Raw genomic sequence first — 27,503 nt, 5'->3', positions numbered from 1 at the left:
CATGGCACAAAAGTACATAACAGAACGATCTGCACAATACTGGAAATTGCATTTGCCATGAGAAAAATAAGCCTTTTACTGTGCATCTATGAGATTGTTTGCTTACCTTCTCGTTGGTGGAATAGTCCTAGAAATCACTGCAGAAAACATCTTCATCTGCAGTCAGTTTCAAAAAGTCAGGAAGTCTGTTAAGCAGCTAGATTTAGGCATGGAATAATCTCAGTGACTGAAAGAAAAACCATTCTTGGAACACAATTTCTTGTCTTTGTCTCTCTTCTTTGTTTGTTTGCTTGCTTTTTTTCTCCACTTTTCTGGTTATCTTGTTCATCTGGTAGCAAACAATTTTGTCTTTTTTTTTTTTTTTTTTTTTCCTGACAGTCATCTGGATTTTGTCATGATATCAAAAGTTTATTCCTTGATGTATTCCTTCAGTCCTTTTCAGGAGAAAAGCCTGGTTTATGCAAGATAAGACAGAGGGCACAAAGTAAATGTAGAGTTTGGGGAAGTGTCACTTTCTCACTTCCATCCATGACCAGTAATAGGAGGTAATTCCAAATCAGTCAGTCACTGTTTAATTCACCAGGATGTAAGAAACATATCTTAACACTGCTGTCAGAAGAGACTTTAGCAACTGCAGCAGAACAGGTTATCTAATCAGCAGACACAAAAGAAAACACAATTTCTGTAGAAATTTGAAGCAGCATCTAAGAAATGGAACTTCCTCATGAAAATTTCATAATGAAAATTTATATTATTTCTAAGCCATTGCTGATTGGCTTTGTAACTGTTAGTTATTAATTTGCAATTTATTTTTAATTAGCAGGTGGTAATTGTGTAATCTTCTGTGCCAAAAATAATGGCTTAAGGCAGTTTTTGCAGTATTGTGTAAAAATCTGACAGTCACAGTTAGTGTGTACCATCTGTAGAATTCACTGATGGATTCCTGCTTGCTTTAAGCAATAATTTTCTTCATGTCCAGTGGAAGCTTACTTACTGCATCAACAGAATGTCTTGAAAAAGAATCTGATGATTCATCTGGTTGTTAAAAACAATCCCAAGGACGTCATGTGTGCCTCTTCTTAACCACAAAAGAATAAGTAGACTGAGGACAGATTACAAGAGAATTATTCATCTCTTCTCTTGAGGTCTGCTTTCCATCATCTTAAACTGATTAGCACAATTTGTTATAAATGGTTTGTTGGTTTGTTTGTTTTGATGAATTTTAAAAATATACATAGTTTATAAACTGAAGTAACTTAGAGCAATGTATTTTTGGTTTGCAATTCACTACATGTTTTGGCTTAGGTATTTGGTTTTCACAATCTTATAGAAGTATACTTCTGTTTCAAGAATTTTCTTACTTTTAAAAAAATGCCATTGAATGTGTTCTTTTTTTCAAAGAGGAGATGTTTTTTTTGCTTTTGCAAATTCAGAAATGTAGGTAAAAGCTGACACTTTGGGCAACAAACTCTGTAAATCTTGATGCCAATTGTTGCAATTGTTTAATGGCCTTTGAGACATTCCAAAGCTAAACTTGCTGTGTGCTTTTGTTTTCATAAGTTCATTGTGGATAATTGCATCTCCTCTAAAAATACATGGAACTGAATATTGCAAACACTGAAACTCACATTTTGGTAAATTGAGAAAGCAGCCTTTTCCAAATCGGTCTTGGAGGTAGGACTTTGCGGCAACTATTTGTTCTGCGCTTTCTTGTTAGCCAGTTGTTTCTGGCTCTTGAGAAACTATGTAAATAAGTCAGTCAATGTATAACATTATATGTTTTCTATCCCTACATAGCTGTTGGGGAAAGGAAGTGAATCCCAAATAAGATTTTGAAAAGTACTTACTGATTTATTTGAAATAAAGTTGTCACTGCCAAACAAGAAGGCCAATTTAACAATGAACAAAATTCATGAGAATCTGGGGTTCTGCCTATCTAGACTTTTTGCATACCATAGGTCAGAAGTAATCATCTTGAACACCCTTGAATGGTCATTTGCTATCCATTGGGTTCATTATGTTTAATGCCACTTGCAAGCTTCCTCTATATTGCATTCATCAATCAGTTTTGGAAAATTGAGATTTTTGTCAATGTCATTTTCAGCAGATTAAGTAACTAAACCACTTAAATGAGCCTGTTATGTCTTAGAATAGATGCAGATATGTTTTGATTATCTGCTGCCACAACAGATGCCAGAATTGCTCGAGATGACTAGGGCAATACACAGTTCAGCTGCACAGTGTGTGAGTCGTAGGTCCTCTGAAAATTTGTAAAGGTGTCTTTTGAGAGCAGCTTTTTGGAGATGGTGCTCATTAGTACTGCAAGTTCACCACTAAAAACCTGTAAAGTCATACTTGGAAAATCTTTCTGTTTCTTAGTGCTGAAATGTCATATAGAAATCCCAGAAGTGTTACAAAAGCATCAGGTTGATGAAGCAGTCGATAGGCAAATGAAAGAGTTGTGTCAGCCACAGGAAGAAAGCTTTTGCACCTAGAGATTTGTTGCCTGATATTCTTAGGTGATATTCTCATCCTTTAGACGGTAAATTTCTATCTCTGTTATATATTCAGACCTTCTTGGCATTCTCCAAATAGTTGCAAGCTACTTTGAAATTTTACTCATTATTTGAACAGTTTTTCAAGGTGCTCTTGCAACTCAGGAAATTTATTTTCAACTGTAAAGGAGTCCACACTGAAACGGACTCTGTTACTGTGCAATACCCTACTTCTCACAATGATTTTGATAAGAAATCTGCACCAGATAAAAAGCAGCAAGATAGATTTGCCATCCAGAATCCAGAGAAAGAAAGTTCTATCAATTTGTGTCAGGGATCTCTTGAAGATTCTGCCAAGGATGATTGCCTGCCATTCTCTCTGAGCGTGTCTGTTGTTGGCCTCCCTGCAATGTTAGCGCAGGAGGTAAGAGTTTTCCTCCATACTTTACCTATTGCTGCCACAGGTTATCCTGCCAGAGGTTATCCTGTTTGTACTGTGTTTTTTTTTTTTTTTTTTTTTTTTTTGTTATTTTAAAATTAGGAAACAGTAAGATCAGGAAGGTGCATGGTGTGGTTAATACCAAAGTCGTGCGGATATGAATCATTTCAGACGCTTTTAAAAATGGATATAGTCTATCCTGAACAGCTCATAAATTGTGTCAGAATCCCAGCAGAATTGGATCCTGATGAGAAATATGAATGGTGGAGGAGTGGAGTGAAGAAATGGTGACAGCTGACAGGGCAGGAATGAGTATGTACTAAAACCTCACACTTTCTCTTGCTGTGCTGGAGTGATAGACATGTGATCTCATATGAACAGCTGAGCAGCAGTGCAGTTAGCAGTGCTTCTCCCTTCCTGCAGGCTCTCAGATTCTTTCTTTGGAGTTGTTTTGTCTTTCAAAATGAACCAAAAGGAGAAAGAAAGGAAAAAACTTTTTTTTTTTTTTTTTTTTTTTTAATTTTCATCATCTAGGTGGATTCTTCAGGCACGCCTTGTTAATACATCTTGTCAAAAACTTTTTTTACTTCATGCATAATTAAGATACACCTTCGAGTAACCTCCTCAATGAGTCTACTCTTGGATTCATATGTTCAGTTACACTTTCTTCTCTCACACTGGTATCTTCCTACAGCTGTAGAAATTTTGTCCTGACACATTTAACACAAGACTTACACATCTGGTTAGGGTGGTTTAACGCAAAACTAGCCTGCTTGCATGGTACCACTACAATGCAGCGTCTACCTCTACTGCCAGTCTGTTTACTGAGAGAATTTGTAAATTTTTTTAAGTTAAAATAATGTGTTTTTGTTTGTTTGTTTGTTTGTTTTTGGAGCTTCATTTTTATCATAACCTCCACTTCAGAATGTATTGCATTGAGTGGGATTTGCTGAGTTTATTCCCTGGAGCTGAGTACAGCGCTGAAATCTGTACTGGAGGTAGTAAACCAGAAGGTGGCATTAACTGCATTGGTACAGAGCATCAGGGGAGTGCTTCCTTACAGGCAAAAGTTGTAGAACTTGCAATGGGTATTCTTCATAAACTTAAAGATTGTGTGTGATAATGTAAAAATGTTTTGATACATACATCACAGAAATAACTCCCTTCTCTGGCACAATTAAAGTTATCCTTTAAATGAAAAACACCTGAGGTCAAAAAGAGTATGTTCTTTCCTGTGTACATTCTCTTTTAACAGTCAGACTGGAGGATATTCATAACTTTTATTTATTTATTTATCTATTTTTAATTCTGTATACAAGAAAACCCTATATATTTATCTTTCAGCTAAAAACATAGTAATTTCAAAAATAACTATAAAAATAGCATACAATAAAATAATGAAATGTAGCTACTGTGTAAATCCATGTTTCTCACACTTCCTTTTTTCTGTCACACAAGAAACTTACATTTCAAACGTTCCTTAAAAAGTTGCCACAGTGGCATAGTCTGTTTTGTGGTGGAGATATTTCTTCTCCATTCTTGTCTCTTTTTATTTTTTTTCCCCCAATCTTTGAGGATGCTATGTTTTTTTTTACATCTTGATTCTGTTTTGTGTTTGGATATCTTTCAGGATCTAGGAACCATGCAGCCTCACTGGATTTCACGCTGGGTAGTCATGGCTCATGCATGTCTACTTATCTTCTGAAGTTTTGGTTCAACTAGAAAAATAAGTCACAACTGAACAGAGGGATTTGCTTTTTAAATTGATTTAAATTGATTAATAGCCTGTTTCTAACTGCACGTTCTGGTTTTCATTTAATTCTTTATTCATGACTCACTGAAATGTGTCTTTTACTAGTAGCTACTTTCAACATAACCAGGCTTTGTCATCAATCACATTGCCTGTTCAGCCAGCAGGGAAAAATGTAAAGAATTATAATATTGCAGTAGCACTGATTTGGATTCTCAAGGCTTTAATGGGATAAATGTCAGCACTGATGCACTTAAACATCAACTATTGCAGTAAAACTGAACAGTGAAGGAAGAAGACAGCCAAATTAGTTGACATTTATGTATGACTCTTTGCACGATCAACTTAGTATTAGATCCCAAATGAAAAGAAAAGTGGATGTAGGAGAGGAGAGGATTATGTAAAGTGAAGATTATCGCTCTAAACACATTGCTTACTAATCAAAAATAATGAGTGGAAGACTACCTTTTTTGAGGAAGGGCAGAAGGACTGCTGCAGACATGAGAAATCTCTGTGCCCTTTCCGAGATGATTAGCTTATAATCTGAAGGAGAGGTGGGACAGGGAAGGAATAAATTCTTGAGGTGAAAATAAAATATGAAGCAGCTCAAATTACTTGCAACTCACCTCTGATTCTAATCTCCTTAAGGTTTTGTGTTTGTTTTTGTTTTTATATGTAGTGATGTTAATATCAAACTGGTTTCAAGCATACCCTGCCTCTACCTGTGCTACAACTTGTGATACATTGTGATTAGTGATTAATACTAAAGAACCTAAGATTGTATTATACTCCTCTACTAGCTTCACAGTTATCTGATTAATGTCACTTACAGATTCTACATAGCTTCTTTCAGTGAACTGTGGTAACTCAGATAATTCTTGACAAATTTAACAGCATCGTACTGCCCAGAATAGCTAGTTTACTGTAAATATTTCCCAAATAATGCAAAAAGGTCTAGCAAGTCCACGAAAACTAAATTGTAAAAAAATGGAAATTAGACCAAATCAACTCTTGATGATATGCAATGGGAATTGCAGAAAGATGAGACATTTGGTCTGGGAGGGTCAGAGGGGCAAACTATAACTTTTAAGGCCTGTTAGTTTGGTTGTTAGAGCTAAGGTTGGATGGAGATCAGGTGAGGAAAATGTGAATTCCCTTATATTGCCAGTAGTACATGTATTTTCCTCATACTGGGTTCCAGAAGTTAGAAAGAATAAGGCAGATATCTGGAATCCTTCAGTAGATAGTTAGATTGGTGCCTCCAGATGTTAATTTTCCTCTTTATATTAAACACCCACTTTAGGAAGAGATGGATTGCTTGCTAAAAGTGTCTGTCTCTTCAGAACTGGCTTAGACTATACAGCCAACTTCTGTGTGGCCACAGTTAGCTGCAGTGAGTGACTTCGTGATGAAGGGGAAGTTTAAACACTGGGAAGACAAGGAGAGATAACACCAACCACAGTGTGATTCATTGCAGCCAAATGAAAAAAAAGATTTTGTAACCTTTGCTAATCTTTTTAAAACACACTGTTAAATGTTATGCACTGGTACTCTTTCTCAGTGCGTGCTTTTCAAACAGTAGATAACCTGACATCATTCTTATATGGTAGCTCCACTAGTATGAGCAATACACTCAATTCCTTTTTTTTTTTTTTTTTTTTTTGTGGCTTTCTTATCTGTGGAAGTGCACAGGTGTCTGAGGGATAGCTATAGGCAGTGTGTTCGGCCAGCTCGGCTCATGGTGAGGAACCTTACAGACCTGGACATTTAAGAGGGACTGAAATGTAGGAAGCACAGAAACCATCCAGACAAGTTCGAAAATATCACATGGTGCCTAGGCTACGGCCAGGGAGGAAATACAGCTGGAAGCATGTAAGAGGCTTTCTGAGGACCTGACAAGTGAGCAGACACATCTGAGAATGCTGAAGAAGGAAGGGGGTGTTAATGAGTAATCCCACTTGGATCCCACTTGAGTTTTCCATGGCACCCATACCAACAAAAAATGTCACGATGCCACCAAGTATCACAGTTCTATTAAATTGAGCTGAAAAGAGTTATGACAAAAACCTTCTAATGGTGGCACATTTTGAGTCATCTAACATAACTGATTATGGTATCAAACATACAAAGCAGTTATAGGAAAATGTGTCTGAATGACTTGAGTTAATAATTGCATTGTTATGAAAGCTTCATAATGTGGTGCTCTTCCTGCTGTCACAGCTATTGCCTATGCACATACAACATTCTGCACAATAAAACTAGCATGCTTCTTACAGTGACAAAGCTGAAGACTTTTCATGTGACATTACAGGAAACGCTTCTTGATAAAGCAGAGCTCAAGTCAAAAGAAAGAAACAGTTATGTGATTGGGTGTCCAGTTGTTATGATGGTTGCGCCTAACCTAGTTTCTTTTTAATGAAAGAACAAGTGTGTTCAGGTGCTTGAGATGAGGTTGGTGGCATGCTAGACTGCAGATAATTCCAGAAATATCACACATTACCTGTTGGAGATTTGCCACAGAGCAGTGGGTATTTCTTTGCCTCTGAAATTATTGTGGTGGGGGAGTGTTCACAGCTCTTTTTTCCCTTCATCAGTGAATCAAGTGGTGCTGGCACCACCTCTGCATTACTTCCAGTTGTGTTCATATTGACATAAATTCAGTGTTTTATAACATATCTTTGAGATTTTACTTTCCAGCAGTATAACCAGACTGCCCTTGTTTTCCTTAGATATGGTTAGGTTGGAGGTTGGACTCGATGACCTTGAGGTCTCTTCCAACCTAGAAAATTCTGTGATTCTGTGATTCTGTTTCAGCATCTTGTTGATTCAGCCAATGTTCAGAGAAAGGTGTTTGTCTGTTTTCTTCTTCGGTTGTCTGAATTTGTTTCAAAGAAGATGTAAAGTCAGATTCTGATGTACCATCATGACTGTGGCAGTTTTAGAGCCAGAGACAAACTATGTTCCTGTTAGAGACTTAATGCAGCCTATTTCTGGTCAACTTTGACACTTGCAACACAATTTAATTAATTGTACAAGGAGAACATACATCTGAAGAGCTTGCAGGGCAGTTGCTGTCTTCCACAGCACAGACCCTGCAGCACAGATAGTCTTACCATGTTCTTCTCACTGTTAGTGTCACCAAAGTCTGGCAGAACTGTGAAGGCATCCTGGCTTTTCCAGTATGCTGTCAATATCAACCAATAGCCTTAATGGTCTCAACTTGCCTTGTGCTCACTGCTGCCTGTTGTTCAAATACACAGTCACATGGAGCTGATTTTTAACTGTTATTAACATCACTACATAAAAATCCAAACCCAAACACAAATCAACTCGAAAACACAAATCAACTTGATTGGCACATGAAGAAGGAAATTACAACATGACACGCTATCAGACCATGTGCTTCTTCTGCCTGTCTCACTTTATTTTTCAGGAGTTGGGAAGAGTCAAGAGAGTTTCTCAGTCTACAAATCTAAGCTCCAAATCAAAAGGTCTGCCTACAGATGGCCCCAAAGCTCTTCTAAAAAAAAAAAAAAAAAATTAAAAGTCTAATTTGGACATGGTTGTTTATGTGGTCTGCTCATGGATGTTCAGAAGTGCTGCCTAGGCAAAACAGCAGTTCCGCATATCTTGAACAGCAACATTGCTTTCCCTGTAACAAGTAGGAAATCCACAATCTGCCACAGGTAGGTTGATAGTCTGCTGGTCACTATATGTGAAAGCACTAAAAGAAACTAAAGCCAAAGACTGATAGGGTTGCCGTGTGAAATGCTGGGGTTTCAATTTCCAGTGAGAATTTGCTGGTTGGTATTTGATATCTCTGTAACTTTCAGAGATATCAAGTAACTTGCAGGCATATGCTGCTTTATTTCTTTCCAGGGTTAGGTCTCCCTGCGGAGAACCAACCAGCTTCACATGTACTGTGTCCTGGCATTTTGATGGACAGGAAGAGCAGCTCTAAGCATTACAGAGGAAAAATTAAGAGTATTGAAATAGAATATGTATCATTACTGGTCCCTTTTTCCCATTGCTTGAACTGAATGATCATGCAGCTAAAATTGCTCAGGCTTTTGCGCGTATTAAGGCAGTGCTAAGCTATGCAAAGCAGAACAGCGGGATACGAGTACTGTATATGTTGCAGGAATAGCCATGCCTAATATTAGTCTTCCTCAACATCATTTAGAATCAAACTACTACTGTAATGCTAATACATGACACAGAAGATTTGGCAAGAAAGGAGGGGAAGTTCTTTACAGCTCTGATGAATAGAGACTAAAGATGTTAATCCTATAAAGAAGTCTTCACCTTTAACTCCATTGAACATCTTGAAGATTGTTTTTATATGCATTTCCATACTGCCTACTGGTTTATCTGAGGACAAGTAGTGGCGTAACAGGGCTCCAATTAAGTGTAATGAGTCACAGAGTGACAGGACATTATCATGGTATTGTGATGTGGCACAATTGTTCCTCAGTTCAGTGGTCAATGAATTATTTCCTCTGAAGTTGAATGCATCTTTCAAGAGGCATATCCCATAGCAACTAATATGGCTGTTTAATGATTGAAGAAATAAGTCTTTGGGTCGTTGTTGGGTCTGTTGGGTTTATTTGAGATGTTTTACCAGTGCCTCTTCTTAATTTGTGTAGAAGGGATTTCTCAGGTTACCAGATGGATTAATGGCATATTTTGACTACTTTAAGTCTTACAGTAGCTTTTTTTAATTCATTCACATAATTATTTTTCTCATTGGTTAATATCCGTCTTATTTAACTCTCATTGAGTGTATTTTTTGGTGCTGCTGACTGCTTAAAAACTTATATTCCCACTGCACTCCTTCCCAGGAACAAATGCCCAGCTGTATTCCACTGGCCAGCTGGCAGCATCTCATAAAATGCTCTTACTGCAAGGACAATTACTCACCAGAAAACAAAGGCTGGGGTTACCCTTAGTGGCAAGGAAAGACGGCTATTCTCATCTGGCTTTTCAGGAGGAGAAAGTCTTGATAATCCAAAATTGCTGGATATCATTTTTGTGTAGATATTATAGGTGAGAAGCCGTGCAGACTCTCTTCTAACTTAACAAATCAGCAGAAGTTATCATGCTCTAGCTTTCCTACTTGCATGCTGGCTCTTCTCTCATGGCCCCAGGAGGCACTGAGGGCACTGAGGCTGCAGTCTGATTGTGTGAAGTATTAATCAGTTACAAAGAGAGCACGGTCTCGGGCATGAGCCAGACTCCCAGAACAGGCATATCCTTAAGGTATTGTATCCACTCTCACATCTTTCTTGCAGTTTTTGACGTATCTTGAACAACATTTCTTAAGTCCCTGGATTGTGCCTTTACAATATGGTGACTGACAGAACCAGCAAATATTAGATGTCTTCTGATTTAATCAGGTGACATCTAATGGCCTTGCACCTGTCTTGCTCCTTGTTTTGTACCTGTGCAGTGATCTCCCAGGCAGAGGTATTCCAGGCACATTGCTGTGCTGTGTGGTTGTATTGCAAAGTGACACCACTGGGATAGAATTGCCTCCATTACACAACAATGGTAACTTTCTCTGATGACAACAGCTCAGGGAAACCTCAGCATGAGAAGGCAGTAACACAGCCAGAGCCTGTTACCTGTTGGCAGAAAAGGCAGAATGCTTTGATCACTCCCACTGGCTTTTGTGGCGTGGTTGTGTAAGAACAGAAGGTGAGCTGAAAGCTTTTTCCCAAGAGCTGTTTCATCAGGAGCTAGCCACTGCAGAAATATGTAAAGAGGATGTATTGTTCTCTTACTAGATTATTGTATCTGATCAGACAGGATTTGATAAAACAGATTTTATTCCGTCCGATAATGACAGAAGAGCATTTCATTTTAACCAAATTCCTTTTCAAGATCTGTGAGCAGTAAAAGAATAATTCTAGAAGACAAGAATGATTATAGAAGAAAACTAATGAAATTGGGTATTGTTAGATTTTATAATAGAGATATTCTTGTTTGGGATAACTTCAGAGATCAATTCAACTTCTGCAAGTGTATTCTATGATTTTGGTGAACTAAGACTCTCCTGAAAATATATATATATTTTTTTTCCTAACACTTTATCTTCACCATTACTCTGTGTTCCCACGTATTTCTGTTAGCTCTGCTTATCAGCCTGCAATGGTTGTTTATTTTGACCCATCGAATTTGTCTAGCTTTCTTCAGAGAAACCTTTTTGGCCTGCCTCTATTTTTTTTTCTTTTTTCTTTTTTTTTTTTTTCTTTTTTCTTTTTTTCTCTTTTTCTTTTTTTTCTTTTTGCCTTTTTGAAACTATTTCTCTCTTAAGCTCTCTTAATTTCATTGTTATTTTAAATAATAAATAAGCAGATTGTTATGAGTTACATGCTTCCTTCTCCTTCCATTCTCCTTTGCTTTGTTTTGTTTTGACTTACAGTGGCATAAGTTTTGTAATAGAGCTGTTTCCCTTTTATAAAACCTAAGTTTCTTCTTAATTTGTTTTTTTTTTTTTGTTGCTGTCTCATTCTTGCAGATTTCCGAGTTCTTTCATTTCCTCTAAGTGTCTCTAATCATGCTCTAATGCTTAACACACACATACCACTATTGTGAGATTATTTTGAAAATGATTCTTATATTTTTAGAGCCTGTAAAGTTAGTGGAAACAGCCATCAACAGTGTTCAGAAATTTCAGTAAAAGCCCGTGCTTCTGCACAAAGATTATCTCATGAATCAGAGGACCATGTCCTTTGCACGTTCGATATGGTTCCTAGAAAAAAGTTTTCTCTCTGGGGTGTTTCCATAATGGGAGTCTTCTTATATGGCAAAAGTCATGTCTGTGAGCATATATCAGACTTTTATATCAGAGTTTTAGTTTACCTAAGTGAAATTTAAAGTGGTTTAAATCTTCTGGAAAATGATTGTAATCATACCATAATTTTGGTTTAAGTTCCCAAGCCTTGTACTTTTTTATCCTCCTCATGCCAGAGCTTGATTGGCAACAAGTCAATAAGTCAAGTATTGTGGTTATTAATAAAACACCAGCTGAAATCTAGAAATAGGGAAAAATGACACTGGCGCTCTGTGAGTTAGTTTTCTCAGCCACAAACAGAAAAAAAGCATTTCACTAGATATATAAAAAGAAAAGGCAATGAGGAGACAAACCACACACCATACGATACCAAACTGATCCTTCCTTAAAAAACAGTAAGAACTATTTACAGACCTTCTCTCTGGTTTCATGGTGAAGTCACTACCTACCTGGCTTCCCAGTTCCTGCCCAACATGTCACGCATGGTTTGGAATTTTTACATCCCCAAAGTCTGTTCCTCTCCGGATGGGTAGCCAGAGCAGATGCAAACTGCCCTTGTACTGGTCCCTTCCTTGCCTCAAGTTGATGCTCTGGTGGCTGCATCTGCCAGCTGTCCTACTTCTGCTCCTGCCTCTTGCAGCAGCTCCAGCACCACTATCTCATCTGGATAAGAGTTGTCACTCTGCTAGTGGTGTCTCTTACTGCAGCTCTTCAGCAAAGAGCACGTAGCAGTGCATGTGACATTTGTACTCTTAAGTACACTCTCCTGATTTTTCAACTTGGATTCTTACCTTGTAGTAGCCCCCGAAAGACTCCCATGCATTTTCTTTCAAATTCTGTTCCCCACCTACCACTGTAAAACCTTGTGTGACTTCTTACTCCTAACACTCCTATCTCAAGCACAGAAAGTTAGTCCAGACTTTTACTGTTATCTGTTTCCTCCATTGTGTGGCTGGCTACCCTTTCAAGCAGAAATGCCTTCTGAATGAATAAAAATATATGTATAAACCAAACATGTACTTATCCTGCACCTTGGTCCTTTCTATCTGTCTCATCCTCTTCACTAAACACCAACAGAGAGCTCTTCATCTTTGAACTTCCTACCCCCATGCTGGGGCCTGGGAGCTTCTCTCTCTTCTTGGCACCAGCTCCCCTATCTGCTTGAAAAAACAAAACATTTTTGACCTTGCCATGTGCTAGGGATTCTAAGTCTTATGTTCCCTGCACTACGGTGGTGGTTGTCTAAAATTTTAGAAAGTTGTAACTAATTCAGTAGTAGCTTTTGCTGATGTTACTCTTCTCAGAGAGATCCAAAGAGTAATATTTCAAAGGAAAGGGGAAGTTTGGGATAAAAAAAAGGTTGGCAGGTTTCAAGAGCTACTTGTCTGAAAAATACATTTCTTCTTTTCAGAGTTCTAGGGCTTAAGAGGAAAGATAATTAGTGATTAGGATAAATGTCTTTTTACAGATAGGAAAGTTTTTTGGGTAACAGCAGAAATAAAGCAGGAGTGTGCCCAGTGACTTACATTGCACGGCTGTTTATGAGACAGACTTCTGTAGTCTATGCACTGACATTTTGTGCTTCTACAGAAAAGCCAGAGGATAGTGAGAGAGAAACCATGAGCAGCAGATGAGTCAGAGAATCCTAGAGTCACAGAATGGTGTGGGTTGGAAGGGACCCCAGCGACCACGTAATTTCAACCCCCCTGCCATGGGCAGGGACACCTCCCACCAAACCAGGTTGCCCAAAGCCCCATCCAGCCTGGCCTTGAGCACCTCCAGGGATGGGGCATCTACAGCTCCTCTGGGCAGCCTGTACCAGTGCCTCACCACCTTCATAGTGAAGAATTTCTGCCTTATATTTAATTTCAATCTACCCTCTTGCAGTTTAAAACTGTTATCCCTTGTCCTGTCACTACATCATAGTCATCATGATGTTTGTCACTGGGGAAAAGCCTCTTCCTGAATTCATTTCTTCTTTCACTCCATCCGCAGTACACAGGCGGTCACTTGATTAGGTTAAGCTTTGGAAAGGGAGGCTGATATGCCAGAGCCAAGCATGAAATAAAGCATGGTGCACAGAATCAGAGCCACCCCTTCCTGTTTCTGATCTCTTTTACAGTGTTTCTTCAAAACTAGGGGCAGTTGTCTGTGTTTCTCCTAGTTTCTCTCAGTTTGCTAGTACATTGGCTCCTTTAGCAATGCTGAGATTGGAAGAGACATTACAGCTGTATTTGCAGTTCCTTATATAATCTGGTGCAAGGAGGATGTTGTGTTGTTGTGATATTTTTATTTTTTTTTAATGGGTAGACCTTTTCTCACGAACCTGCTTGCTCTTTCTTTTCTACTGCACAATTTAGTTGGGGGTTTTCGCAGAGAGAGGATATGAATTTGAAAGAGGAAGAATTGCTGTAGGAAGAGGTTTTATTAAAAAACCTAGCTGAAGTATTGTTCATCATATCTTTAGGTAAATATTAGTGGGGTAGTGACAGAGGATGTGCCATTGGATTTACTTAGTGTAAGACAGTTCTGCCAAGCAAAGTATGACATGAAAGCAGCGTGAATTTTTATGCTGTTTTTCAGTATCATGTAGAGGCTCTACCTTATTGCAGTGGCTTCTTTATTTTCATGTTGTCCGACGGATTGATGCAATTTATTGTCACCAAGTGTTAGAACATAATACTGTTTTACATGGCAATAGAATGTCACGGGTAGCATAAATCAACCTTCCCAAGTGTTCAAGAGAAATCATGAATGAAAGAATTAGTGTGCAAGGCAAATGCCTTCTGGTCTGTCTCCTGCAGCCTTCCTTCCTCTGAAATATTCGTCATCTTCCTCTTTGTTTGCCAAGACCTAAAAGCAAGCAGATACTTTCTTATAAACACTGAGGCAGAACACTAACAGCTACCATCACATCTTTCCCTGACAAAGAGAAAATTGCTTCAGCTGGAGCCCAGCTTTTCCTCCTTCTGCTGTGTGCAAGTCTGGTGTTTCACAGACTACATTCACAAGCTTTTCCATGTCCCTCAGTGGTCCTATGTGGTTTTCCATAAATTATTATATAGATCTGCTTGGAGCAGGACGGCCTCTGCAGGCAGGGATGCCATCTCAGTCCCAAGTGGGTCAGAAGCTAGGAGGCGAGATGTGTGCTCGAGGGTCTAAAGCGAGGAGAGACTCGTAAGAAACACAAGAAACAAAACCAAGGCTGCCAAGGAGCACATTTTTTTGTGTCAAATAAACCTGTTTGCTGAGGATTTCGCATCCTTTTGGAGAGAAGTGCCTGGGACTGGTTGGGAGCTTACTGGATGGATCAAAATACGAATCCTTTCAAGAGCCCAGGTACTCTGTGGAAGACACTCTGTACTTCAAACTGTGGAACCTAAACATTCAGAAATGGGACTGCTCAGGGCACCTCATTTTGTGCTGTCAGTCTCTTTTCTTTCCTAGAACTCCCAACAGTTTTTATTCTCCATTTGTTGACATGAGAAATCTCCTTACCACTGAGGAATAAGTGAAGCAGTTTGCTGGCAGCTCTTTGCCTTGCCTGTTGTTCTGTTAAGATAATGTTGGGGCACAGATCACTGTAAGCAATTGCGATCATCAGTGACAGAATTTAGAAACCGATTTTTTTTTGCAATGTTAACCTTGCCATTACACTATATGGTTTCTGTGCTGCAGCTCTTTCAGCCTCTACAACATCAGTCTCTTCCTCCTTAGCTAAGACTTCTGCCTTTTCCTTGTCAGTTTGGTCGCAAAATTGTCAGCTGATGAATAAAATATCTCTGTATGAATAAAATATCTCTGTATGTCACACCCTTTGCATGACAACAGGTCATGCCTTACTATGGATTTAGTACATGGCCCTTAACCAATAGCTGAAAACAATGTAGTAAAAAGACGCAAAGAAATTGTGTTTTCTGCTGCTCATTTGTAGCTTTGTGCTTTGTTTTGATTGTTCTGTTTTTTTGTTTTTTTTTTTTTTTTGTTTGTTTCTTTTTAAATTGTTTTTCATGTTTCTGTGGGTGTAGTTTTGTCTGATATTTATTCTTTGTGTAATAATCATTGCTATAAATGTTGCCCTCCAAGGGCTTTTCTGCAACATTTACATACGTGCATTTATGGATAGAAGTAATTTTCAACACAAAACTCCTATCACAAGTTTACTCATGTGTGGATTTTCTCTGTATGCTCGATAGCTGATACTTTGCTTATTGTTTATAAAATACCACAGCACTAAAGATCCTGAGGTGGATTATATGTGATAAAAGGCAGGAACAGTATTGTGTTTTTATGTTTATGATTGTACTGGAAAAGATGAAGATACAGTTGTGAAAACTGCAGTTCTGAACAAGGGCACCCTGATGGAAGTGAATCCTAGGTTTGGGGACCAACCACTTCGTATCAAAGAAACTCAGGGCGTCAGGATACAAGCAATTCAGATTCAAACAGTGAAAATTGAAGACAGATTACAGCTTTAATCCTGAATTCCTCGCAGAGTACATCAGGTGAACAGTTTCATTGTTCATGGAGACAAAGTTAGTGTGTCCATCTACCACACGCACTCTGCAAGTGTGTCAACCCCACACCATCCTCCCCACAGTCTTTTACAGACCACTTTCTTTAGTTCATGCTTGTGAAATTGCAAAGGAAATGATCTTCAGCTTTTGCAGACAGCAGAATGGGCAATGTAAATGGTAACGAGCGTCCTGCTATGTATGGACTTGGCAGCTTGGGCTGTCTGAGACAAATAGCATTACTTGATCATCCTTTCATTTTCTCCACCAAAATCTGTTAGCGCTCAAAATGCTAATGCTCATGTGGAGAAGAAAAAATAAAGAGAGAGGAGAGCTTCGTTTCCTCCTACTGCATCTGTTCCTTCTGCTTTTCTGCTGGCTTACAGAGAGGGGCATGCTCATCTGACAGCATCATCAATATGACCTTTCTATATAAGCAAGCAGAAGGAACAGATGCATCTGAAGGAAATGGAGAGGGGTTTTTTTGTTTGTTTGCTTTTCTTTCTTTCTTTCTTTCTTTCTTTCTTTCTTTCTTTCTTTCTTTCTTTCTTTCTTTCTTTCTTTCTTTCTTCCTTTCTTTCTTTCTTTCTTTCTTTCTTTTTCATTTGAACATTGCTGTCCTGGATACTAGTGGATTTGAATTACAAAAAATATGCCCCTTGTGCAGTTGACTGTGGGTGGGCTCACATCACCCTCAGTTTTGTTCAGAAGGATGTGCCTGAGTTAGATAAAAACAGGCCAACTGTTGTAGCACTGTGGCTGTGACAGCAGGAATTTCCAGAAATGCTCACGGATATTTAGGCATGTGTAGTAAATGAGTTTTTTGCACTTTTTACATTCCTGTTGAGATCTTCAGAGCAATTTCACAGCAGAAGATAGCATTTATATTCTAATTTTTCAGAGGGATCAAGGTTGACATGGAAGTAGACTACTCAGAGTCATGGTTTCAGTAATGAAGATGGAAGCTAAGGTCAAACTTTGCATTTTCCAGAAGTGCCTGGACTTTTGATTATTGGTCTATCTAGTTTTCTAGCATATGTCATAGCAGAGAGTATAGCACAGAAAATAACCTACTGTGCTTGTGTTGTCCAGGTTCATTTTGCCAGAGTGCAAACTCTGTGAGGAGAAAAAATATACCTGGAGAACTGTTGACACACTGCTTTTTGACAATAAGAATTCTCTTGCTCTGCCGATAGATTTCTTTTATCAAACCAATTTAGGATGTCAAAGTGTGCAAGCAGGCTTTTGGTTTTGTTTTGCTTGCCTATTCTTCTTAAGCAGCATTTCATGCAAAAAATAACAGAAGATGCATTTAGCAGTTTGATATTCTTTCTGTTAGGGTGTCTGGGGATTTTCCCTGTGTTCATTTGATGGCATTAAAAATAAATGGAATGACTAAATTTTAATTTATATAATTTTTATGGTTTTTATTTTTTTATATATATATTTTTTATAATTTTACATATTCAGTTAACACGAAAGCAATTAATAATGTGTATAATTATCTCCGGAATTACTTGATCATATAAATGGCATTCAAACCAACCATTTTTAACTGTTTTCCAAGGGATGTGTCATTACATAGTATGTAGTAAGAACAATCTTCTACAGTCTGAACTCAGTATTATTGCACTTTCAGAATTTACTTCTTAGATTACTGTCCTGGAGAATAACTTCCTACTTCAACCAGTATTTAGAGTGCTTCCAGATTTCAGCCAGGGATTGGATATTGAATACAGCCAATCTCTATCACTTTAATGTGAGTCTCATATTTAACAATACTGAGATCAATGGTCAATCCATTTTTCTCTGAGTTAAAAGGACCATACTGAGACCAGTGAGTGGTTTGTTCTTTCATGACTGAGCTAGTCAGTGAGAGAAGAGACAGAGAAAATGGTCAAGCCTGAAAAAGAAAAAGGAGCTTAGATTTGAATACAGCATAGATAGATCAGTGATGAAGACCAAGAGTCAGGGGAGTGTGATTTATGGGCAGTGTTAAAGAAAGTGACTGTTTGGTAGAAGAAGGAATGGGGATTTGGTATGATCTGGATGGTACAGCAAGCACTAGAGTGAAGTTATGTTTGAAACCATGGTGCAAACCTGTTTTAGATTTTAAGAGCTATGAGAAAGAGCTGAAGCACAAGATACACTTCACTTTCCATGTTTCTCTTCATTGCAATGGTTAACGTTATCATTGTTTGACTGTGGCTGCAAGGAAGTATTATAAGTCCAAATTTCATAGAATCATATAATCTGAGAATCACTAAGGTTGGAAAAGACCTCCAAGATCATCTGGTCCAACCATTGCCCTACTACCAATGTCACCCACTAAACCATGTCCCTAAGCACCACGTCGAACCTTTCCTTGAACACCCCCAGGGATCGTGATTCCACCATCTCCCTTGGCAAAATATCACACCAGGTTTGAAGCGAAGATAACATGAAGATAGATTCTACTTGGTGATGCTTATTCTTCACAGTTGATCCTTTTCTGATGTATAATATTAATGAAGTTTGTCTTGGCTTTCTATTGGGGAGCAGCAAGAGAGGGCTGGAAGCCAAGTACCATCAAGGCTGGCATCGGCCTCACCAAGAAGTAGTGCATGGTGGGCTGACCCCAGAAACCCGCCAACCACCCTTCTTCTTCTTCTCTGTCTTCTTCTTCTTCTTCTTCTTCTTCTTCTTCTTCTTCTTCTTCTTCTTCTTCTTCTTCTTCTTCTTCTTCTTCTTCTTCTTCTTCTTCTTCTTCTTCTTCTTCTTCTTCTTCTTCTTCTTCTTCTTCTTCTTCTTCTTCTTCTTCTTCTTCTTCTTCTTCTTCTTCTTCTTCTTCTTCTTCTTCTTCTTCTTCTTCTTCTTCTTCTTCTTCTTCTTCTTCTTCTTCTTCTTCTTCTTCTTCTTCTTCTTCTTCTTCTTCTTCTTCTTCTTCTTCTTCTTCTTCTTCTTCTTCTTCTTCTTCTTCTTCTTCTTCTTCTTCTTCTTCTTCTTCTTCTTCTTCTTCTTCTTCTTCTTCTTCTTCTTCTTCTTCTTCTTCTTCTTCTTCTTCTTCTTCTTCTTCTTCTTCTTCTTCTCTGTCTTCTTCTTCTTCTTCTTCTTCTTCTCTGTCTTCTTCTTCTTCTTCTTCTTCTTCTTCTTCTCTGTCTTCTTCTTCTTCTTCTTCTTCTTCTTCTTCTTCTCTGTCTTCTTCTTCTTCTTCTTCTTCTTCTTCTTCTTCTCTGTCTTCTTCTTCTTCTTCTCTGTCTTCTTCTTCTTCTTCTTCTTCTTCTTCTTCTTCTTCTCTGTCTTCTTCTTCTTCTTCTTCTCTGTCTTCTTCTTCTCTGTCTTCTTCTCTGTCTTCTTCTTCTTCTTCTCTGTCTTCTTCTTCTTCTTCTTCTTCTTCTTCTTCTTCTCTGTCTTCTTCTTCTTCTTCTCTGTCTTCTTCTTCTTCTTCTCTGTCTTCTTCTTCGTCTTCAGTTGTTATTGGTGAGTATAATGTTGGATGGTATGGAATATACCTTTGGGAAGTTTGGGTGAGCTACCTCATCCATGTCCTCTCCCAGTGTCTTGCCCACCCCCAGCCTATTCACTGGGGAACAGAGTGGGAAAAAAGGAAATTCTTGATGATGTGCAAGCATTGTCCAGCAGCAGTCGAACATCACTGTGCTAATAGCACTATTTTAGCCACAAATCCAGAATAGTACTGTATGGGCTGCTACAAAGAATGTTAATTCCATCCCAGCTGGACCGAGTGCAGTGTGCAAGCCCACAGAACCTAAGCAATGCAAGTAGAGCAGGTCTGGGGATGGTCATCAGCAATTGCCAGGCAAATATGATGTGACAACACAGCTTCAGCATCAAGGTAGAAAGTCAAGTCAGTGGGTCAAGATTATTTCAGCAAGTTTCTTGGACAGGCACAGGAAAAAATATCAATCAAAAGCTGAGGGCAAGGCCACCAGACCAAGATGGATAGGCCACAAAGCCAAGGTGGGGAGGCCCCCAACGTAGTGGTTTTTACAGCTCTTTCTCACACCACTATGTTAACAGCATCTTACATAAGATTAGACAGCTGGACCACGTCACAGCCAGCCTTCAACACTAGCAGCCAAACCTCTAGGAGATAGTGGGGAGAGGTTGAAGAGCTTGTTGGTACACGCAGGGTCCAGCCACCTGTGTGTTGGATGGAATAAAATTAATTCTGCTTTGCCCACTTGCTCAGGAAAAACCTTTCACAGCTAATTTCTGAATTGCATAAAATATTTTTCCTTAGATTTATTCTGCTGGAAGGATTTAATTGATTATGAAATATGGCTGAATACAGACATTGCATAAAAGAATGTGTTAGCGATTCAACTCCTCAACTGTATTTGAGGAGTTGAATATTAAATACATAAATAGTGTAATGTAGATGTATTAAATACATAGATAGTGTAATCAACATTATACCAGCACATGGACCACATGTCAGCCCTGGTCTTTGAGGAGCTGAAGATAAATACTTAGTTCCATAGGAGTTAGAGTCTGACCAGAACTAAGACCTTACACAATTTTCCCTAAAATCTCCTTGAAGGAATTGTGTGGAACAATGTCATAGCTGAAGACTGTGTAATTTCCCTTTCCTTATCCCATACTTGCACGACATTATCCTGGACTGCTTTATTATGAGCAGACTCATAAGCAACACCAGACGACTCTGTTCGTCACCAGATAGGCCAGCTTGGTAGCACTGGTCAGTAAGAAAAGGCAGTGACAATGGTTACTTCTTCAAACAAAATATTTAGCTACAGGAGTCAGTAATCAGTAAATCAGTCAGTAAATTGCCTCACTTAGGGCTTTGCCAGTTTTTCTAAAGACTTTGATAGGTTCAACTAAAAGAAACTCTTTCTGGTGGCAGAGATACAAATAGGTTATTTGCGGGCCCTGCCTCTTGCTGTGTTTCCCTCCAAATCCTTCTGAAGGGCCAACACTTTGTTTAAGCTTTTTTTTCCTTGAGGGTTCCCAGCTGTCTTATTAGGTACATATGCAGCACACTGCCCAGAGAAGAATATCAAAAAGCTGCTGTTTTGGGACCTATTTACCTTTTTAGAATCTGGCCTTTTGTGTTGTATCTCTGTTTTATTATATTTTATTGTACCTCTAACTTCTGTCTTTGAAAATCATGGACTGAAAAGACTGTATTGTAAGAGCAGGAGTGGACCTGGTAACACTAGGGGAAGGTCAGGATATTTGGAAGGCTTCAGGAATTGGTGATGGTCCCCCTGGACTTTCACTTTTTAAAAGTAGCAGAAAGAATTCTGGCACCATTAGGAATTTTGGACAAAGGTTTTTATGGAAATGATTAAAGGCAAAAATGTTTGTTTAGCATTGGCAAAGTCAGTGTATGCTCTTTTGTTCAAAAAAAGACCATCAATCTGAGGCATCATTAGCATTCCTTGATAGGTGTAGTTTTTCAACCCTCCCAAATCAACTTTTGACCTGTCTGAATCTGGGCATCATAGCACTTCTATAGCAAAGATTGACAGACTGCAAATTATGCAAATTTTGGTAACTCATGGGGTTACAAAGGAGAAAGTATACACTTCTGTGAGTCCTGGGAGTTTGGAATGGGAGAAAGCTGGCCTCAAGCTGTTGTGATGCAGTGAGGCCTTAACCAGAAGGGTGGAAACCTTCTACACTGAGCAGAACAAGCAGCATGCTTGAAAATAATTTTTACATAGTGAAAATGGAGATTCCCAGAGCGGATGTGGTTCCTGAGGGAGCAAGACCCAGTCATTTCATTCTACTTTCCAAGTTCACAAAGAATATAATCCATCTAATGGAAAAAATATACACTCCTGCAAAAGTTTATATACACATGCACAAGCGTATTTTGAACTGATTAAACACAGTTCAGTTAGTTTATTCTAGCTTTGCTTTGTTACATCTGTAAATGGAAAAAATATGGCATCTGATAATAAATCAACAGGCAACTGAAAGTGACCAGACATCAAAGACATTTTCTGCTCAAAGGGTTTTTGAAGGCTGTTAAATATTTCCCTCTCCTAGAGAGAAGCTGATCCTTCCATGAAGGACCAGACCCCTCAGTCCTGAATTCCAGCTCCGGTTATGGGCAGGGCACAATGGTAACTTGGATTTCTTTGGCTGAAATGGACTTAAGGGGTAACAGCCACCGATCCAGACCTGGTGGGAGAGTGACATAAGACAAAAGTTTTGAAACTTGTGACCTGTTCAGCTCTCACTCACTTTGAAGGTGTAATTACCTCAGTTCAGGGAGCTGCTTGTGCTTTTGAAATGAATCAAGTAAAGTTGAAGCTACGAGAATGTTAAATGTTTTCATTTAATTTAATGTATACTTTGTATAGATGAACAAACGAAGCTTATGCTAGAATATTCCACTAAAACATTTCACTCATGCCCTGTTTCATGCCTTGAATACATTTCTAATATAGTTCGTGGCCTTGTTATCTAAAATCACTTGTACAAAAAGGTTGTAAAGGAATTTCCTTCTTACCTCTCCCCATCAGTATCACAACTGACAGAAGAAATTGTTACTTTCACAGTGAAAACTTGTTAGACACAGTGGGTTGTAGTTATTGGGACAGTCTGTGGAAAAAAGAGGAAGGGATGGATACTTGTGCTCTAATGAGCAAAAGAGGAACGACTGAGGAAAATCTTAATGAAGCTTCGTGACGTGACATTTAGGTCAAAGACCAAAGTAATGCTCATATGTCTGTCTTCAAGAGAGAAGATAAAAACTAGTAGTTTCAGAAAGATGGATCTTCCTAGCCTGTAAAAGCCAAAGACTATGACAATCCTATATAGCCTTGCTGAAAACTCAGCAGTCTCCCTGGCACAGCAAAGTCCTGACACAAGTATATTTCAGCCGAGAGCCAGTATTGACACAGAGTGGCTGGATTTCCTGGTAGTTCAGAGTTTAGTGGGCTATTCCAGCTATGAGGCACAACATATCCAAGCAACACATTGTTGTTAAAGCTAAAAAAATTTCATTGTATGGGAGAAGTTTATGATCTTTATCCGGGTGGTAGTTTTGGATGTAATATACTCTGAATACATGATGAGGCATAAAGCACACTAACATTACCAAGATGAAGAAGAAACTCTTTGCCTGAGCCCTGAATTCCACATGGGAGTTGATGTCAGGCCAGTATTTCACAGCCAGTCTATAGATCACAGATAGCTGGATGACAGTGAGCACAGCACAAACAGCCACCAAAATTCCAACCAAGCAGTAGTTTATGATCGTCATGCGTAACTCTTGTATCTCCTGCTGGAAGTGAAAGCAATGGGAGGACGTGTATGTTTTAGAAGTGCCATAGTAAGAGAGAAGAACAGGTGCAATCACCAGTGCTCCCAGCAGCCAGACAGCAATCACCCACGTTGTAGTGTAGCACTTCTTAAACTCAAGTCGGAAGAGACGTATTACGATGATAGCAACGTAAAACGAGAAGGTGGTGTACATGTGAAAGTAGATAATGGCACTCACTAGCCTGCAGGTGAATGTCCCAAATTTCCATTCCTGTAAAATGTAATAGCTGAGGCGAAAGGGGATGCTGAGTAGCAGGAAGGTGTGCAGCACCAGGAGGTTGATGATGATAATGGTCATCACAGATTGTGACTTCCTTCGAAACAACTGGTGGGACATCACGATGACCCCGAGGGTGCCGCCAGCCAGGTCAATGCTGTACAGGATTATGAGAACAGAGTGGACTGAGGCGTCCAGCAGTGTCTCGTTGGAGGAGTGGTTCTGCTGGGTCAAGCTGCTATTAGGCATCCTCCTAAGCACCTCTTCTGAAGGTTACTGAAAATTAAAATTGTGAACTTTTAAAACAGACATGCTTTCATTGTTGCTTCTGTTATTGTTAATTATAGAATGTCACAGATTCATGAAGTGACATTTTAGTGAATTGTGTTTGAAATAATTTTATCCCATTTATATACAACCTTATAATAGTTGTCAAGCTGTATATGACAGCAATAAGATGTGTCTCTTGGTGTTAAAACCATATTATATATAATAATGAATGAGTTTTTAAGTTACTAAACTGCATACCAGGATATTTGTGCAATTATTTGCCTCTATCAAGACTTTTTGACATAGTCAAGATGTTGACTGTAAACTCTACAAGTTTAATTTGCACATATGTTATAAAGCTAAAATTGAAGGTAGGAAAAATACTGAAATGCAAAGAAATGCACATATAATTTATGCATAATTTCTGAAGACACCAAAGCCATCTTTTTAGCATCCTGCTGGGTGACTGCAGGGCAACCATAAGGCAGCAACAGTTTCAGTTTCTGGATTCACAGAGCACAGTGAAAATACAGATCTGCAGATTAAAAAATAGTTTCTTCTTGCTTCAGCTTCAAGTCTTTTTGTTACAGAATTTCACCTGTACTACTCTATTATGAAAAATAATTAAAAGCTACAAATTAATATGGGATTTTTTTTTCTTCCCAAGGATATAAACCTATAGGCACTTGTTGACATCTGCATTTGTATTTGAATATAAGGCTTGCACACAGGTTTCTCCTTATACAAACGTATACAGGGATAGCATGAAGGTTACAAGCATATTTTGCTAATGGAGTCTGTCCTTACCTTAGAAAGAGTTTCAAAAAATGAAGTAATAGCTAAGAAATGTTTTCTTAGAAAGTTAATGTGCCCTTTCTTTGCTTCTTCTTGAGTCTGAAATCAGAAATGTGGCTTTAATTGGAAAATCTTAATTCTGTTGCACTCATCTATAAAAGTGAGTGAAAAAAAAAAAATCAATTTTGTGATTACAAGCGCATTTCCAATATTAGGATCACATTTTTCCTAGTAATTGTTTGTAACTGAAGAACATTCTTCAGTTACAGAAGAATGTTCAGAAAAACTTCTTCTTTATAAAGCATCACTCAAAGCATCTTTAGAAGGCTGCTGAAGTGCTGTGTTCAAAACTGATATAAACCATTCTGTTCAATCTCTTTCAAAATGCATGTTCTTAGAAAAAGTCATATGTTTAAAATTATGTGCTTACCTAATATTCTTGAGACAAGCATGATGAATTTGCTTTTCTATCAACTTTGCTGTAAGAAAAGCTTTATGAACTTTAAAAAGATGACTATCTGCTCCTGACACAAAATAACTTTTCAGTGTATGTTGTTAATATTTCAAACTTACTTAAGTAGACACAATCATTTTTTCTTATTTTAAACAGCATTGTTACAGTCCGAATGTCAACAGTTTATGTTACTCAGAAATAGATTATATTTTTTTGCTATTTGTAGAAATAAAATGCTTAAATTTTACCTTATAGTCTCCGATTTGTATTGTTTCCGTCTTCTTCATTGCCATTTCATGCATCCATAGCATACAACATGCATAATTGGTATGAATAAAACAGCCTTGGTTGTTACAGTTTGCCCAAGAATGGTTAAGAGTTTTCTCAGCCCACATACAGGAAGGTGCAAGCATTTGTTCATGCAGAAAAAAATGCTGGAAAGCTGTACTTGTTTTGTATTTAATAGTTAATTAAAATGTGCCAGAATAACAAAGCATTTAGCAGATTAAAAAAAAAAAAAAAAAAAAAAAAAACGTCACTTGAATGTACTATCTTCAAGAATTAAGAGGAGATTACCCACTGTTTAAATTGTGTAAGTAAAATAAACCTCACACATGTACGTAAAGCAACTTAAGAGTTCATTCTGTTTAAAAATAAAAAATAAAATAAAATAAAATAAAATAAAATAAAATAAAATAAAATAAAATAAAATAAAATAAAATAAAATAAAATAAAATAAAATAAAATAAAATAAAATAAGATGAAAAACAGGCAGAGGCCAGTGACCTTGAAGGTTATGTCTGAACAACAGGAATGAATGCTGACCCCAAACCACAGTACTGGTAAAAAGGAAAGCGTTATGTTGGGGATCTTCCAGGGACAGCAAAAAGCAGTTTCCTGACTAGAAATGAAAGAGAAAAAAAAAATAGTGATTTTTATTTTTTTTTTCAATTAGAGGTCTAGACCACAGTCTGAATTAGCAGTACTCAAACAAGAATGAGGTACATGAGGTTTTGTGAGCAGTAACATAAAACCGCTCTCTCAGCAGGTCTGAACTAGAATTGCTTCTGCAATTATATGCAGGCATCTTCTTCTGTGGAATGTGAGGGTGGTTCACTTTGTGAGTCTTCTCTCCTGTTATTAAGTACAGTTATTAGGAAGAACAAGATAGAGAGTAAACAAATACAAAGACTCAACATGGGCACTAAAAGTCAGGGAGATAAACTGAAAGGATTTTGAATGTAAGCAAAACCACAGAGAGAACAGTCTGTGGGACATTCTCTGGATGATCTCTGAAAGCTTTGAGCAGTTGCCATCTCATCTAGACTAGGATTCAGAGCAGGAGAGAAACCCTGTTCTGGAGACTGCATGTGTTCTTGGCTTGGGGATAAGAGAAATGAGTGATTGTTCCAACAGGGCACCAAAAGAAAAGAGATATATGAATAATGGTACTCACCAGGTACGGTTCCAGCATCTTAATCCCACTTAAGGACAGGCTTCTGACATGGTAGTAATGATGTTTAGACAGCAAAATGATCTGAAGAAACATATATAGGAGGATAGGGAGCAGCCTGGGTGTCTGACATAATGCTTTAGATGGGTTAACGTGACCATGAAACTATATCCACAATCTCTAGGTAAAGCAGGCAAATGCCTGCAGTCTTGTGTTCTGTCCACAGGGTCTGGAGCAATCCACAGCTTGAGTCGTCATGCAACAATGTAGAAGAGGCATGAAGAAACTGGGTTCCTGAAATAACTACTATATGACAGCCAGCTCCAGACAGAGCCAAAGCAGGATATAATATCAAGAGCTTAGTAAAGTCTCTTACCTTATCCAGTCCTGTCTGAGCTCTTTGAATGTAGAGTAGTTCAAAAAACCCTACTAAGGTTTTCTTTTCAATTCTTGTCACTTGGGGAAGAACACCAGTTTTGGCTGACACAAAACTGCAGGGGGCCAGAAACTGAACTTCTGAATTGATGTTTCATACCTCTGAGTTGCTATATCCTCAAAGTATTCCTTTAAGTTTGTACATTGAAACCGTTCAGTGTTCAGTCTGTTGACCTTTTATCTTCATCTTCTTCTGTTCAGAAAAACATAAATAAATAAATCATGTACTTTGTAAATGAGGTCTTAAATTTTAGGTCAGCTTCCCATTCGAGTATAACAGGAAATTGAGTCATCTCAGACTCTTCAAATGAACTCTGAGATCTTTCTTCGGCTTCTTATTTCATCATTGCATAGTTTGCCTGGACCAGTAGTGAGAAGGTTGAAAGAGAAATACACACTAGAGATCCATGTCAAGACAGGTATTACAAAGAGAGTTTAAGGAGGGAAAGAACTGGACATGTCTGGCTCAACACTGAGGAAAACAGATGAGATGAAGAGGAAAGCTGAGGTTTTAAATCATTAAGAAGAGAAAATTAAAGAGAAGAAGACGTGATAGTTGAGAGATGAGGAACAAGACCTGCTGAAT

General features: G+C 38.3%; 1 protein-coding gene and 1 pseudogene across 20 annotated transcripts in view; one reads left to right on the top strand and one right to left on the bottom strand.

Annotated features, from left to right (window-relative positions):
* LOC311433166 (uncharacterized protein) overlaps nucleotides 1–27,503 on the top strand; it is a 140,345-nt gene that overhangs the window by 11,258 nt on the left and 101,584 nt on the right. The gene's annotated exons all lie outside the window — the stretch shown is intronic.
* On the bottom strand, nucleotides 19,360–27,172 carry LOC311433165 (putative G-protein coupled receptor 141 pseudogene; annotated as a pseudogene). 10 transcript variants are annotated; one of them, XR_014698885.1, is made up of 4 exons: nucleotides 26,486–27,172; nucleotides 25,278–25,310; nucleotides 24,588–24,674; nucleotides 19,360–23,786 (listed from the first exon to the last, which is right to left on the bottom strand). The product of XR_014698885.1 is annotated as a putative G-protein coupled receptor 141 pseudogene (transcript). The 10 variants fall into 10 exon arrangements; XR_014698881.1 differs by having other exon boundaries at nucleotides 25,278–27,172; XR_014698889.1 differs by having other exon boundaries at nucleotides 19,360–25,310; nucleotides 26,486–26,566; nucleotides 26,859–27,172.

The sequence above is a fragment of the Aythya ferina genome, assembly GCF_964211825.1.
Source record: "Aythya ferina genome assembly, chromosome: 2".
NCBI classification, from domain to species: Eukaryota; Metazoa; Chordata; class Aves; order Anseriformes; family Anatidae; genus Aythya; species Aythya ferina.
The sequence above is the reverse complement of the archived record's forward strand: the minus strand, read 5'-3'. Positions and strand labels throughout refer to the sequence as shown.